The sequence below is a fragment of the Rousettus aegyptiacus genome, unplaced genomic scaffold (genome assembly GCF_014176215.1).
Source record: "Rousettus aegyptiacus isolate mRouAeg1 unplaced genomic scaffold, mRouAeg1.p scaffold_m13_p_15, whole genome shotgun sequence".
Lineage (NCBI taxonomy): Eukaryota > Metazoa > Chordata > Mammalia > Chiroptera > Pteropodidae > Rousettus > Rousettus aegyptiacus.
In genome coordinates this window covers 38,917,425-38,926,613 of record NW_023416290.1, presented here as the reverse complement: position 1 = coordinate 38,926,613, position 9,189 = coordinate 38,917,425, and the positions used below count along the sequence as shown (strand labels likewise).

General features: G+C 36.7%; 1 long non-coding RNA gene across 1 annotated transcript; it reads right to left on the bottom strand.

Annotated features, from left to right (window-relative positions):
* Window positions 1-3,463: 3,463 nt before the first annotated feature.
* On the bottom strand, window positions 3,464-8,550 carry LOC118612004. The gene is made up of 3 exons (XR_004954634.1): window positions 6,403-8,550; window positions 5,757-6,015; window positions 3,464-4,855 (listed from the first exon to the last, which is right to left on the bottom strand). It is a non-coding gene; the product is annotated as an uncharacterized LOC118612004 (long non-coding RNA).
* Window positions 8,551-9,189: the final 639 nt, after the last annotated feature.

Below are 9,189 nucleotides of genomic sequence, written 5' to 3'. Positions count from 1 at the left end.
GAACATAAAAGAAAACAAATTCGTTCTGGGGATAGTTAAGGGCGAAGAGAGATTCATGTTGGAGTTAGTGTTTCCAGAAGACTTGGAAAAATTAGAGTGACTTTGAAAGAAGAGAAGATGAGATGGTAAAGCCAGATTGAGAGCAAGTCATGAGTATAGAAACAGGCATGAAAACCAAGCACGTTAGACAATGGTGAATCGTACATGGGGGTAATGGAAGCAAGAGAATAGTGAAGGCTCTAGCTTGAAAAGTAAGCTAGCATTGCAGATGGTATTGAATGACACGCTCGAAAGTTTAGACTTATTTTTAAGGCAATAAGAAACACCAATAGTTTCTGTGAATAGAACCCTTGATCATTTTGATATTTTCAAACTGTGCTCACTTTTAGAAATTATATTTTAAATCCCTAAAACTGCCTTTTATGTTCTAAATTTACATGTTTGTATCTCATGTAATAAGTTACTTTTATGGTGGTAGTGCTTGCTGTATAATATATAAGTATGTTGGCATTTGACCACAGAAATTTTAAAAAAATTATATGTTATGTTTTATTGTATTTTACTTTTATTATTTTATAAAGTGCTGACATTAGTGATAATAAGCAAAGATCTCATGAACTTAATAAACTTGAGATAAAAATGGGACTCATTAGGCTGAATACAGAGACTCAACAAACCTAAGCCTGTTGACTACATGGGGAATTAGGAAGGAAAAAGACAAAGTAAAATAACATATTCTAAAGACTGTATGAAAGATGAATCTCAGTGGGGAATTCGTGATCAATTTTTAGTCCTTCAGCAACAAAGTTTTCCTTATAATACATTATTCCATTGGTGGCTTGTATATATTTGCTTTTGGTAAGTTTTCAGGAGTATTATCATGTAAGAAGATAGGGGACTATCTAAGGCTGATGTTTTGTTAACTCAGAGAGCTGTATAAGGGAGAACATGGTTGGGAAATGGAGGAATACTTCATTACAGCCCAAATTAAAGGTGATGGAGATCTAAGGCAAAGGCAAAGAGAATAAACAGAGATTCTATAGCAGCTGCTCAAGGAAAGGAAAAAAAGCAGCCAGAAAGGAAAGGAATTAGAGTGATAATTGCGGTCTAACTCTTTCCAAGACATTTCATGAGGTTTGCATAAGTTTGAAACTAATACCAGGTAAGGACAAACGAATGGAAAATTACAGTTCAACTTTGTGTGTATTGTACATTACACAAAAATTCTAAGAAAATATTGGCAAACCAAAGATGACAGTACATAAAAAAATTATGGCTGTGTTGGATTTATCCAAGAAGTGAAAGAATGTTTTCATATTTTTAAAAAAATTAATATATATCACCACATTATCAAATTTAAAAAATAATTATCTCAATCTGTGTAGAAAATGCCTTTGATTAAATTCAGAGTCTATTCATAATAATATTTACAATAAAAATTTTATCAAAATAATTATAGGAGAAAATTTACTTAACCTGATCTATCAGTCAGGATCTAATCAGGAGATAGAAACCACACAGCAATTTGAACCGGCGAAGTTTAATACAAAGAATTTTTAACTATAATAAACTATTGGGATAAGTGAGGGATTGGTTAGTGAGAAGTAAAGAGAACGCTAAAGAATATAGCAAATACAAGAAGCAGCATTGCTTCTAGGGTTGAGCTACAGTGCCCGAAAGAGACCCTCCTCCTTCTACCCCCAGCTGAGATCAAGATTTCCTTAAAAAGAGGGCCGAGAAGTTATTGTAGTTTTATATCAGTGGAATTTGCTGGAAATATGCCCTCTAGAAATTGCCAAAAGCCTACTCGAGGACTTTGAGGGACGCCATTCTTGAAAGCATATCTTGCTGGAGGAACTAGGCAATGAAACAATGCAAGGTGGCTGCCTGTGGATGTCACTAGCCACTGGTTGCCGCTGGCCTCCGCTCACTGCTGGATCCTGCAGCCTGTGCTGCAGGAGCTGGATGTTGGGAAGCTGCACGTACCACAGGAGCCTCATGTCAGAGGAGCTACCTGTGCTACAGGAGCCTTGCCCTGGAGACGTCGTTGTTTTTCAAGAGCGGAACTCTGGAAAAGCTACCTGTATTGTGGGAGCTGGCACTGGTGAACCACAGTGAGCTGCAGGAGTATGCCCAATGAGCACATCTCACCAGAAGGGATAGCCCATGTTATCTTTATTGCCCTCTACTGTCAAAGTTTAGCATCATGCCAACTGTCAAAGCAAAAATATATAAAGGGCCCATCTCCATTTTCACAGAGTAGGCAATAAGGTATGTACTTGGAGCAGAGAGGAAATAAACTGACAACCAGTACAGTTAGTAATAGAAATCTAATAATAATATAAAGCAACTATTGTAATTTATTTAAAAGCATTGCCTTTAAAATCAAGGACAGAACGATTCTAGCTATTATTGCTTCTATTCAACATTCAACTAGAAGCTAAAACCAGTAAAATTAGAAATGAAATGAAACATATAAATATTGTAATGAAAGGGAAGTAAATGCTTATATGTGTATGAGAAACATAAGAGGAGTTATAGTAACTAGAAAGTTAGAATTTATAGAGATTTTAACCTATGCTGCCAGATCAAGAGTTCATATTTCTAATCACCTTTATATGTTGTTTTAAAAATAATTTTCAAAGACATTTAGGGCTTTAAATATTTTCAGACTCCATGCTACTAAGGCTGGAGAGAGTACTCTGAGTATTCTCCCATAGAAATGGAATTTCGCTAAATCAGTACACAATTAATGCCGACACACACAGATACACAATGCCCGCACTCATACACATGAATACAAAAAAGAAAGAACTGAGAAAATGGACTACAGTATCCATGGGACAATGGCTTGATTTTCATTTCATCTATATATCTGATGTAGTGCTTATTTTCATGGTCTGGATTCAACATGCAACTTCAACCTTTAATGAATATTCACTGAGTACTTGCTATGGGTCAATTTCTTAAGATGCTCTGAAAACAACAGAGTAGGAAAGGCAAAGCTGTTGTTCTGTTCAACTCACACTCAAATTGGAGAAGTGCTTTGAAGAAAGTAAAATAAATCTATGATTTGGTGCCTTGGTGGGCTTAGCAAAAGTCCTCTTTTAAAAATATCAGCTCAATACATATTAGAGTGCTGTCATCAATCTCATGCATTTAAGTACTGGTTAGAAAGTTAAATTTAAGAAAGCATCCCTTGCCCAAAAACACACTTCAGCTCATCACTTTCAGAATTATGTAATGAAAAATGGGTTCTTGAATAAGCATACCTTGATTTGGAGTCTTGTCCTACTACTTACTAGCTGTTCATGAGACCTATAAAATTAGGATGATAATAACAATGATAATAGGTATCTCAATACATAACATGATGTATAATCGCATAAGGTGGCTATCAGAATGGAAAGAAACATGACATTTAAAGTCCTGAGCACAGTTCCTGGAAGATAGTATTCAATAATTATTGAAGATAGTCATGATTATTTTTATTTTTATTAAAAAGCCATACAACTGGAATCACAAGAAGATATACAGCTTGAATCCTATCAAAAACTTGCAGCCAATCCAATGACATACCTATCAGTTACTGGGCTGAGTGAATAAATTTTTTGGTCTATATCCAGCTAAGATTTAAAAGGCACTTCTGTTAAAGAAATCATTAAAGTTAGGGAAATGCAGTTCTACACGTTTCTCACCATTCAGTGTAAGCTGTCCAAATTTAGTGAAAACACATTTGTGGGCAAGCTTTCATAGAATTGTAGTTTAGATTTACACAAAACTATACATTTTCAAAGCACGTTATGATTATTTACCACATAACCATGACAGGAAGCCAAAGCTGTAAGTCAGCTTTATATGGGAAATGCTGACAAATTCACTCCAATGAACACATAAAGGTGATTCCAGAAGTTTTATGGGAAAAAGAAAATAAAATTCTAAAAATATTTATGTAATATTTTCATTTTTTGTTGAATTGTCATTTTGTGGTGATCATTTGGGTGAGGAGTGTAGTTAAGATTATAGAAGTTACCTCATAAGTCTTTTGCCAACATCAGATACCAGGGAATGGCTATTGGTGTCAAAATAAAATTGAAGAGAGAGGAGGAGAAGAGAGAGACAGGGGGAGGAAGGGAGCCATGGAAGGAGGATGAGAGAGAAAGAGAGCAAGAGAGAGAAATTCATTAGGTGTCTTCCATTCAAAGCTGCTTCATAGCATCATTGTAAATTGAATTATTTTTCTTTCTTTCTCACACTCCAGACTTTCTCTCATTCCCCTTCTCTTACCCTACTCTTTCTATATCTTCTGACTCTTCTCCAAACTAGGTTTCTTATGTTATTTCTGACATTTAATTTATTTTCTAATTGTTACCAGAAATGAAAGATCCATACAGGTCAGCAGAGAATCTGAATATTTGTGTGCTCTTCCTTTATACCTATAACACAACTAAAGGTTTGCATAGAAGGAAGAATTAAGTAAATTGTCCACAAAGTTTTTCTTACTGGATGGAGATTTTCCTGTTTCTAATCTTTAGAAAGAAGCTTTAGTAATATTCCCCAATAGCACCATAGTGATATCTCTGGCCATAGGCATTGTTAGATATATAGACTCATAGAAGCATGGCAATGGACCTAGTCATTTTACCTGTGAAGTAGTTCTTCTCCTTTCTAATACCACCTTGATTCCTGTTTAAAGAGTTTGCCTTTTCCCATGGTGTGCATCTTGGTGAAAAGCAGCTTCTGCTTCCTATTATAGAGTCATGGAGATCATCAGATAACCCCTCTCCTTGCCCCAGAGTGTGCTGTGGGTAGAAGGTGATATAAGCCAGGCCAATGAGATGCTCTCTCCATGGACCTGAAAAAATGATGCAAAGATGTGAGTCATGGTCACAAGTATTCTTTACCACTGCAGTGGTGACAAGCTAATTTTCTGTAGTATGCCATTCCATCTGTGAGCTACAGATGTGAACCAAGTAAACCCCTTTTGCTTAAAATAAATAGATTTTTGTTGCTTATAATCAAAAACTGAATTTTACAATTGCTCATTAAAAATGCTTTTAGAAATTCTATTTTAGGAAAATATATAAATAAGTCATCTGGCCACCTGGAAGATAGGGTTCAGAAAAACTAAATCTGTCTTTGTACACTGTCACACTCCCAGAAAACACTGATGATGGATCTGGAACACATTGAGGTTTTATCAATAGAGGATATTCAGACATCAGCCGGGGTGGATTGGGCTGGATGCTTTAAGAAAAGGAAGTCACATCAAACAGAAAAAAGTCAATTCTAAAAAAAAACAAACAAACAAACAAACAAAAAAACAGATTTTTTAAAATGCTAAGCAAAGAATATAGAATATGATAAAGAATTTTTAAGTTCCTAGAGACTGGCTTTTGATTACTACAATTTAAATTGATGTATGTCACAAATAGTGTTGAGAAGAATGCCTAGAATGAAAGAGCCAGTTTTTCTACCCTAAAGTTGTAGAAAGAAAGAAAGAAAGAAAGAAAGAAAGAAAGAAAGAAAGAAAGAAAGAAAGAAAGAAAGAAAGAAAGAAAGAAAGAAAGGAAGGAAAGAAAGATCAATCAGGCTTGAGGCAGGAGAAGAAGAGTCTGAAAAGAGAGCAATAGAGACAAAGGTTGGGTCATTCTCTGGAGCACCTCAGGCCATTTTCTTCATATTGTCTCCATTCCAAAAGAGGCTTGGTAAGATCAGAGAGCAGACTTCGGTCCCCAGCCTATGAGTGCGCTTACGGGCACAAGAAGTCTTCCTGTGATCCTCACACTCGTGGTCATATCCGAGCAGTAGACACAGTAGCAGTTTCTAGGCAGAAGGATGGATGTGCTTCCCCAAGTTTTGATGGGATTGGAGAGAATCAGAAAGTTTCTCTGGTTTTTAGAAGGATGCAGGGTCGATTCTTCTCAGTAGCTAAGAAGATGCAATGCACGTGGACCAGTGCCTGCACATCAGAGGGAAACTTGCCTTCTCCACAGATGCCACTGGAGACAGATGCTGAAACATAAAGAAAAATGGAAAATGACATTTCAATGGACGTCAGAGTGGACACATGAGGAAGCGGGATCTTATTCTTGAACTCCCCCAAAGCCAAACTCGTTAAGCCATGATGTTACATAAGCACGTGACCATGCAGATCATTTCAGCTGAAAAGAGAAGAATGAGGTGAAGGAAAATCGCTAATCCGATTGAGCTTCCTTGGCATTGGTAAGGTTACATTTTCTGCCATCGGGGAGAATGGCAGCTAAAGAGAAAATCTATTTTTAAATTATAGAAAGATAAGAAAAATTATATTTTTGGATCAAAAAAAGTGCGCCTACTAACGAAGAGTATCACTTACTTGGTTAAAATCTTCAACATCTGATAGAAATCTTTTGCATTTACCTGCTCAGAATCCATCCCCTTTTGTTCTGCTGGGAACACTTCAACTTTCCTTTTCCTTTGGGAAAGCCCTTCATCGCCATTCTCTCCATAGTGCTCCTGTGACACTGACCCGCCCCTCTGGCTGTAGGGGTGAGCAAATCATTCAAGCACCGCAGATCACACTGAGTTCATGACAATCCAGAACAATGAGTTATCTTAAGGTATTTTCACTTGACATGATAAAGACGCTCGCACCTGTCTTTATCATGTTAAGCTTGCCTGAGAGTGGAACCAAAAGAGGTAAGAAGGTGGAGAAACAAAAATTGTCCTGAAGTCATGATTGTCGAAGGTCTGAATCCAGTTCTGCTGGGATCACATTTACCCTTTGAACATGTTTTGATGATATGCAACAACATTTTTATTCCATTACTTAAGTCAAATTTGTAGACTTGTAACTAAAAGAGCCATAATAGAGATAAATTCTCTTTAAAGTCAAAACTAAAATCCAAACTCCTTAGTATGACCCACCAGTCCCTAAATTATCAGCTCCTTGTCTGACTCTCCAACCCCTTACTATGGCCTTATCCATCCTCTCTAACAAAGCTCTACTCGCACTAGGTTATCCTCTCTCCCCCTTCTAGCTCTCCTGTCAGTGCTTCACGTGGCCGGCTCCTCATCCTCTAGGCCCCAGCTCAACAAAAAGAACATCTCTTGACTAATACCTGCTCCTTATCTCCCCACCTCAGATCTTCTCATTTCATCACCCAGTTTATTTTCTCCAGGAGAATGATCAGTGTCTGAAGTAATCTTGTCTTAATATTTCACCTTTTTATCGTCTCCCTTCTCCAACCAGAATGTCAGCCCCATGAGGACAAGTACCTTGTCATCCAGAGCATGTAACGAATACTTCTGGGACAAATCAGTGAATTTCATTTTTATATTCAGCAATTACGTAATCCTTACTACAATGCCAGGCACTGTCTAAGGTTTTCTAATTAATTCTCATAACTTGTGAAGTTGGAATTTGTATTATGCACGTTTGACTGACTCCTAGCTGAGCCACACAAAGGTTAGGCCACATGCCCAAGCGGAAGAGTTAAGAGTCACATCTGGCAGCTGGCTCTTGACTTATTTTCCCCATCCTCCGTGCCATGACTTCTGAATGACTTATTGAATGATTTGATGAACATGTTGGCGACTAAAACCCTGGTTTTCTCCAGGCAGGCTGAAAATGCAGAGTTTTGAACTTAAAAAGCAAAGATTGAGGATGGAATCCATGACTCAGCTCAGATGTTAGCTCTAAGTCCAGCCAGTAGCTGCAGGAGCACCCCTCACAGCGGCAGCACTAAGCATGCTGGAGAGGGCTGCTAATTTGCAGTGGTGGGTTATGAGTGCTTATAAAATATTTTACATCTATTTACTATTGTTATATAACTTTGGTCAGTTGAAAAGATACCAATTAGCTCATTCATGGGGAAAGATTGCAAGGACTCTCAATGAGGAGAGACCTCAAAGGCATATTTTTACCGTTCGTTATAAAGCATTCATGACATTTTATAAAGTTTGTTCAACCATTTTATAGTTACTGCTGTTGGATTTTTGGAGCGTATTTCAAATCCTAGTCCCTTATTTTCTTTAAAAAATTTACAATCTTTATGGTCTGACATTACTAATCATCTGGAAGTAAGATGAATCATAATAGAAAGGATGTTCTTCATTTAATCTTCAAAGCCATTTTTATGTTAACCAACATTAAAAAGCTGTGGGTATATTCATTTCTTTCCATCAAGAACATTAGTCTTCCCTTGTTACAGATCACTTTTTTTTTGTCCTTCTTTGGGTAAAACTTAATCCTACTAAAACAAGTTGCAGCTGTTGTTCAAATTCATATTTTTTTAAACTGATAGGAAGCAGTCAGACATTTCAACTATTCAGTTTTGTTTAAAAGTAAGTTAACAGTTCAGTTCACTCTTGAGAAGACACCAATGAAGGAATTGTACAGGAATGTGTTTGTGGCCAACCGAATGTTTGTGATTAAAAATACTTGTGTAGGCAACACTGCTAGACTTGAAAAGAATTGTAAGGTCCTGCAGCCTGGGAGAAATCATTGAGGGAGAATCCACTAATGCTTGAAGTGGTAGCTTTTGACCTCTGGCACTGGTAAATACCAGCCAGATGATGCACAGACCTCGCTTCTAAATGACTAACCCTTATATAATTTCCTTTCTTTAACAACTTTATGAAGTTTCCAATTTTTGGAATTATAGAATCTGACCTGAGAAGATACATTTTGATACCAGGGTCCTCTAAACACCGGCCGCTCTCTCCTCATATCTCCATTCCTAAGTCAGTCATATTTACTTCTTTTTCTGGAAAATTGGAAATTATTAGGCAAAGCAGTACTTTGTACACTTTATCTCAAATTTCTTACTAGCAACTCATATTTTACCTAATCTTATGAAATAGTAATTAAAGGCATAGGCCTGAGGTTAAACTGTTTAAGAAATGTAATCCAGTTAATGAAGGTCAATTGGAAAATAACTTCACTTCTGAATAGTTGTTTAACTCAAGATGAGTGAGAGAAACTTCCTAAAACTCAGTTTATTCATCTGTACAAAGGGGATAATATGGCCTACTGTATAGAGGCATTAAAGAAAATAATCTACGTTTAAATGCTTAATATCTAATAATTCATCAACAGAAAAGCCCAATGGTTACAGAAGCTTAACTTAAAATCAAACACATATTTGGTTCCAGCTCCTATAAGCTGGTAAGAAAACTACTTCAAAATAACTTAAGGAAAAAATT